The sequence below is a fragment of the Ranitomeya variabilis genome, chromosome 8 (assembly GCF_051348905.1).
Source record: "Ranitomeya variabilis isolate aRanVar5 chromosome 8, aRanVar5.hap1, whole genome shotgun sequence".
Taxonomy (NCBI): domain Eukaryota; kingdom Metazoa; phylum Chordata; class Amphibia; order Anura; family Dendrobatidae; genus Ranitomeya; species Ranitomeya variabilis.
Genome location: NC_135239.1, coordinates 171,977,206 through 171,985,160, shown reverse-complemented (window position 1 = coordinate 171,985,160; position 7,955 = coordinate 171,977,206).

The following is a 7,955-nucleotide window of genomic DNA, read 5'->3' as shown; positions in this document are numbered from 1 at the left end:
CAAAATGTAGAAGCTTTTTGGTATTTCCATTAAGCCAATAAACCTAGGAAAATGTAAAACCTAAAGGCAACTAATATAATAAGGGGTTTCATCACAAAATGACGTTTATTGACTATGGCAGTCTCAGAATTATTCAACATCTTCATGACGAGCTTCTTAAGTACTTATTAGAGCTCGTCTGGCTGTTATGAATTGACTTGATGCATAGATATCAACTTCTGGTAACGTTCCTGAGGAAACTCAGACCATTCTCCATGGGCAATGGCCTCTAGTTCACTAATATTCTTAACTTGTTAAGAGAGTGGTCCAAAAAGTTAAGAGAAGAGATTATTGCCTTGCACAAACAAGGAAAAGGATAGAAAGAAATAGAAAAAGGCATAGAATATTCCTAAAGATGTTGGAAACAGAGTTCTCAAGTTCAAAGTTAAAGGAACCCTGCCCACACTACCTGAATGTGGCCGAAAGAGGAAACTACCACTAGCTGCCACCTAATTCCTGAGGAAGCAGGTAGTCAAAACCCCTCGAGTGACTACAAAAGACCTTCACCAAGATCTGCTAATAGTAGCCATTAAGGTTTAAATTTACGCAGTAAAGTGCCTGAACACAGAGATATACAGATCTAGTGACCCAAAAGAACAAGTTGGCTAAAATATGCTCAAAACCATATAATAGGATACAGAAGTTTTGAAAATTAAATTCTGTGGAGTAATAAATTAAAACTGGAATTTTTTTGGGAAGTGGTATGTTTGAAAGAGGAAGAATGAAGAATATGATGCAGATATCTGTATCTGTAAAAATCTGAAGGCTTATAGATAGTCCATGTGCCGTCTGTTTTTTTTTCTTGCATCCATTTACTTGCATTGACGAGTCTCGACCGATACCGATATACACAGTCAATCGCAGTATGCTGTGAATTAATCACAGATGAACACTGACTCATTGAATAACATTAGTGCGAGTGAAACACAATTTTTATCTCATTGCACTCGCCGAGTTAATAACTAAATTGAAAATAGGCCTAATGTGAACAGTGAAGTGTTTCTTATATGTCGTGTGATGGCAATATACATCGCATAAGTAATGTAAAGTGTTAATGTACAATATGAGTAGCGCATAGTGTAGGATAAATGCAGGGCTAGACTTGTGATCGACTTGGGATAGTATGAGTACTGTTCATATAGTTAAGTGGCTTAGCAACTGTAAAGAACATAAGAAAAGAAAAATAGATTTAGGCCAAAGGATGGAATATAGTTAATGGATAGAACTTGCTCAATGAGTGCGGACTAGTGTTAGTGAAAAGTGGGCACTTACTGATAATGAGTCAGATGTAGGGAAGCACTGTGACAAGGTCAAGTTCAAGCACAGTGGGCTGCTAGGGCCAGCATGTACCAGTCACTAAAAGCAGCGAGATGCCCCTGTCATATTAAAAAAAAAATGTCTGACATAGGGGCTGCCGGGCACATCGTGTCCTCTAGCATACAGTGGAAGATGGGCATGGACCCATGTAGACGTAAGGTGATGGATCCCGGGTGCATAGCTGAAGTGGACAGGAAATTCCTGAGGCTGATGGAGTCAGTAGACTTAGAGCTAGTCCAGGACAACCAAGTGGTAGAGCTGAAGATGCCTTGTATTAGTGAAGTAAGAGATATTAATTGTTGTGCCCTGAGGAACTTGAACTGATCAGTAAAAGTTTGCTTGTTGCAATGAACTTGGCGTCCCCTGAGGATGGAGACCTTGAGACAAGGTAGTCTGTGGCCTACAAGTGAGTGTAACGCACCACACACCTAACAGCACGCTGGTACTGGAACACTATTTTCCTACTAAGTGCCAAAGCAACACTGGACAGCTGCTCGGTCATGACTACCACACTTAACAACTTTACATAACATCATGCAATCTATGCACAATATGACAGAATAAAGGTGTATCACACCAAAGGAGTCTGTTAAAAAAGATGTGTTAGTCCATACAATGTAAGACATGTGATGTCCATTTTGTGTTAGCGGTATGTTTCGTCTGGCCTGAACAATCTCATGATGTAGGACTGGTGGGGCTGATGGTCTGTTCCCTGAGACTCTAAGGGGTTAAATGTATTTTATATTCATGCATGTTGTATGGGGCTGCAGTCTAGTCTAAGCAGGGTTAACTGTAATGGCCGGCCCAGTTTGGGGAGGGGGAATTGAGAGTTAAGGCCCCGTCTCACTTAGCGACGCTAAAGCGATCCCGACAACGATACGACCTGTCAGGGATCGTTGCTGCGTCGCTTTGTGGTCGCTGGTGAGATGTCAAACAGTGAGATCTTCCCAACGATCGCTGCTGCGATCTCACTGTTTGACATCTCACCAGCGACCTGTAGCGACCTGTACAACGATGTCACATGGGAGCTATTATGACGATTCAGTGTCTGAGTCGTCAACGAGGTCGTTGGTAAGGTGTCAAACACAGCAATGTGTGCTACCCAGCGGGACCTCAACGATCAAAAAACGGTCCAGGCCATTCCGACACGACCAGCGATCTCACAGCAGGGGCCTGGTCGCTGCTACGTGTCACACATAGCGAGATCGTTACTGAGGTCGCTGTTGCGTCACAAAACTTGTGACTCAGCAGCGATCTCGCTAGCGATCTCGCTTAGTGAGACGGGGGCTTTAGTGTCAAGTTCAGGAAGTGGCAGTTCAGTGCCGGACAGTAGTGTGAAGTGTCAGCAGCAGTGTCACATAATAGGCTGCTAGGGACAAAGTGGGCCTAATACTTGGGGCAGCGGATTGGCAAAAATACCCTTCTGTATGATTTTTCATGATAGACTGGGGAACCTCGAGATGGACGTCAGGGCACTTGGGCGCACTCAGTCTGTAAGGATACAAGAAAGATGGACTCTATGAAGTGGGAGATGTTGCAATCCGAGTGCACTGCTAGTGGGGGAGACGACTTCCCAGTGCTAGTGAAGATAGCAAGAGGGACACTCTACCTATACTGAGAACCAGGGCTGAAGTTGTGTCTGGTACCTGTGGGAAAGACGACAACCCATTGGGTCTTATCCTCTATACCTGATTGTAAAGACTACTAAGTAAAAGATTGATTGTTTTTACAAAACCTGTGTCCCCTGGATTGATTGCTGCCAAGATTTCAGAAAAGGAAAGTCTGGAGCTAATGGACGCCTGCAGGCCAGATGTAAGTGTGATGCACCTCACACACAGCAGCACACTGGGATGGAGACACGTATTGTCTGTACAGTGCCAGAGCGAGTGGGATCAACAAATGACATCAGACATCAGTGTGTCTGTCTTTATACATCCTGTACCAATTTGCCATGGTCATGGTGTAATGCTAAAAATAAAATACACAATGAAGGACTGTCTACATTAAACCACAAGCTTGTTAATAGCACCTTTACAGATTAAGTGCAGTCCAACACAAAGGTGGAGCGGCCCCCAGACGCAGGGCAATGGGGTACTCGGTACCGGGTCCCTTCTGTCTCGGTTCTGGGGATGTCACGGTGGCCCGACCCTGCTAAGGGGCGCCCAATTAAAGGTGTAGTTTGTCAAGTGTTCGTGACGCCACCTGTCATGTTCGGTCAGGGTGACCGACGCTGCTAGGGGTCCGCTGGGGTGATGTTATGGCAGCAAGATGGTATACCTTCCCACAGGTGAAGTATGTCCCCAGGGCTTCCCAGTAAGGTAGATGGTGATGGTGCAGGTCGCAGTAAATGATGAGGACACAGGGTTGCAGTCTCTTTACCTTTTACTGTAGACTTCAGCATCCACAATCCAGAGCACTGCTAACAGGGCTGGCTGAGACCGGCCGGTCCGAAGGCACATCCAGAGTTCCCTTTGCAGGTGGAAATCAGTAGCCTTCCTACTAGCGCCTGGGTGTTGTAGTACCTCCCTGCTGAGCACCACGGGATAGTCCTCACAACTGTCGTGTATGATTCTGTTCTGTTTCTGTTCTCTCTCCGTCTGTTGTGAATTCCATTCTTGGGCTCCCTCCGGTGGTTGTAAATGGCACTTTTGTGAATTCTGCCCTTGGGCTCCCTCCGGTGGTTTTGAGTGGAACTGCTGCTTCTTGGGTTTAGCTTTAGCAGCTGCTTCCACTGATTGTCTCTCCTGGTTCTGCTATTTAGCCTGGCTCTGGTCTTCAACCAGTGCCAGCTGTCAATGTTTCTTGGTTGGATTCAGATCTCTCCTTGGATTTCTCTGGTGGCCTGTCCATTTCAGCAAAAGATAAGTCATTGCTTTTCTTTTGGTTGTCCACTTGCTGTGGACTTAATCGTTCAGCTCATGTTATGTTTTTTCTTGTCCAGCTTGTCAGTATCATATATTCAGCTTAGCTGGAAGCTCTGGGGAAGCAGATTTGCCCCTCCACACCGTTAGTCGGTGTGGAGATTTTTTGTAAACTCTGTGTGGATTTTTAGCTTTTAATACTGACCGCACAGTATCCTTTTCTATCCTGTCTATCTAGTTTAGAACTGGCCTCTTTTGCTAAATCTTGTTTTCATTCTGTGTATGTCATTTCCCTCTCCACTCACAGTCAATATTTGTGGGGGGCTATCTTTCCTTTCGGGTTTTCTCTGAGGCGAGATAGCTTTCTGTTTCCATCTTTAGGGGTAGTTAGTTCTTAGGCTGTGACGAGGTGTCTAGGGAGTGACAGGAACATCCCATGGCTACTTCTAGTGTTGCTGTTAGGATTAGGAACTGCAGTCAGTACAGATACCACCTCCTCAGAGCTCGTCCCATGTTGCTCCTTAACCACCAGGTCATAACAGTACAGCTGGCCCGCAATGTGTTGAATGCATCTCAAAAGAGGGGAAAAAAAAGTTCTGAGCCATTTTTTTTTTTCTTTGCAGTCTGTTTTGTCTTTTTTTTTCCCCCTTAATCTCTGGGTGGTTCAGGATTCTGGCGCTGACATGGATGTTCAGGGTTTGTTTTCTCATGTGGATCAACTCGCTGCAAGGGTACAGAGTATCCAAGATTATGTTGTTCAGACTCCGGTTTTAGAGCCTAGAATTCCTTCTCCTGATTTGTTTTTTGGGGATAGATCCAAATTTTTGAACTTTAAAAATAACTGCAGATTGTTTTTTGCTTTGAGACCCCGTTCCTCTGGTGACCCCATTCAGCAGGTGAAGATTGTCATTTCTCTGCTGCGTGGAGACCCTCAGTACTGGGCATTCTCCCTTGAGTCAGGGGATCCTGCATTGCTCAATGTAGATGCATTTTTTCAAGCGCTCGGATTGCTGTACGATGAACCTAATTCTGTGGATCAGGCAGAAAAAACCTTGCTGGCTCTGTGTCAGGGTCAGGAAGCGGCAGAAGTATACTGCCAGAAATTTAGAAAGTGGTCTGTGCTCACAAAATGGAATGAGTATGCCCTGGCAGCAATTTTCAGAAAGGGTCTTTCTGAAGCCCTTAAAGATGTTATGGTGGGGTTCCCCACGCCTGCTGGTTTGAACGAATCAATGTCTCTGGCCAATCAGATTGATCGGCGCCTGCGCGAGCGCAAGGTGGTGCACCATATGGCAGTGTCCTCTGAGCAGAGTCCTGAGCCTATGCAATGTGATAGGATTTTGACTAAAGCAGAGCGGCAGGAATTCAGACGTCAGAATGGGCTGTGTTTTTACTGTGGTGATTCTGCTCATGCTATTTCTGATTGCCCTAAACATACTAAGAGGGTCGCTAGGTCTGTTACCATTAGTACTGTACAGCCTAAATTTCTCTTGTCTGTTACCCTGATTTGCTCATTATCGTCCTTTTCTGTTATGGCATTTGTGGATTCAGGCGCTGCCCTGAACTTAATGGACTTAGAGTTCGCCAGACGCTGTGGTTTTTCCTTGCAGCCTTTGCAGAGCCCTATTCCCTTAAGGGGGATTGATGCTACACCATTGGCCAAGAATAAACCTCAGTACAGGACACAGGTGACCATGTACATGGCTCCAGCACATCAGGAAGATTGTCGTTTTCTGGTATTGCATAATTTGCATGATGTTGTTGTGCTGGGTTTTCCATGGTTACAGGTACATAATCCAGTGCTGGATTGGAAATCTATGTCTGTGACAAGTTGGGGTTGTCAAGGGATACATAGTGATGTTCCTTTGATGTCAATTTCCTCTTCCCCCTCTTCTGAAGTTCCTGAGTTTTTGTCGGATTTCCAGGATGTATTTGATGAGCCCAAGTCCAGCTCCCTTCCTCCTCATAGGGACTGCGATTGTGCTATTAACTTGATTCCTGGCTGTAAGTTCCCTAAGGGACGACTTTTCAATCTGTCTGTGCCAGAGCATGCCTGTTATGACCTGGTGGTAACGGAGCAGCACTGATATGACCTGGTGGGAACGGAACAGCACTGATAGGACCTGGTGGGTACGGAGCAGCACTGATATGACCTGGTGGGTAAAATAGATCATGGACAAGCTCTGAGGAGGTGGTAGCTTTACTGACCGCAATCCCTAATCCTAACACAAACACTAGAAATAGCCGTGGGACGTTCCTGTCACTCCCTAGACGCCTCTTCACAGCCTAAGAACTAACTACCCCTAAGATGGAAATAGAAAACTATCTCGCCTCAGAGAAATTCCCAAAAGGAAAGATAGCGCCCCACATACATTGACTGTGAGTGGAGTGGGAAATGACAAATGAAAACAGATTTTAGCAAAGGAGGCCATCACTGACTAGATAGGCAGAAATAGGAAAGGGCACTGTGCGGTCAGTATATAAAACCTAAAAAATCCACGCAGAGATTACAAAAATAACCTCCACATCGACTCACGGTGTGGTGGGGCAATTCTGCTTCCCCAGAGCTTCCAGCTAGCCTGAATATTTCATAATGACAAGCTGGACAAAAAGAGACATAACTTTAAACTGAACAGTAAGTACAAGAACTAGCAAGAACTTATCTTATGCTGACATGGACAGGCCATCAGGGAAATCCAAGGAGAGGACTGAGTCTAACCTAGAAAAACATTGACAGCTGGCATGAATTACAGACCATAGCCCTGTTAAATAGCAAGGCCAAAGGAGCCGATTAGTAAAGTCAGCTGCCAGGCCAAACTCCAGGAGCAGCAGTTCCACTCGAAACCACCAGAGGGAGCCCAAGACCGGAATTCACAACAGTACCCCCCCCTTGAGGAGGGGTCACCGAACCCTCACCAGAGCCCCCAGGCCGATCAGGACGATCCAGATGAAAAGCACGAACCAAATCGGCCGCATGGACATCGGAGGCAAAAACCCAAGAATTATCCTCCTGGCCATAACCCTTCCACTTGACCAGATACTGAAGTTTCCGCCTCGAAAGACGAGAATCCAAAATCTTCTCCACCACATATTCCAACTCCCCGTCAACCAACACCGGAGAAGGAGGGTCAACGGAGGGAACCATGGGCACCACATATCTCCGCAACAAAGATCTATGGAACACATTATGAATGGAAAAAGAAGCAGGAAGGGCCAAACGAAAAGACACTGGATTAATAATTTCAGAAATCTTATAAGGACCAATAAAACGAGGCTTAAACTTAGGGGAAGAAACCTTCATAGGAACATGACGAGAAGACAACCAGACCAAATCCCCAACACGAAGCCGGGGACCAACGCACCGACGGCGGTTAGCAAAACGTTGAGCCTTTTCCTGAGACAACGTTAAATTGTCCACCACTTGAGTCCAAATCCGCTGCAACCTGTCCACCACAGAATCCACACCAGGACAGTCAGAAGGCTCAACCTGCCCTGAAGAAAAACGAGGATGAAAACCGAAGTTACAAAAAAAAGGCGAAACCAAGGTAGCCGAACTGGCCCGATTATTAAGGGCAAACTCGGCCAACGGCAAGAAGGCCACCCAATCATCCTGATCCGCAGACACAAAGCATCTCAAATAGGTTTCCAAGGTCTGATTGGTTCGCTCAGTTTGGCCATTTGTCTGATGAAATGCCGAAGAAAAAGACAACTCAATGCCCATTCTAGCACAAAAGGACC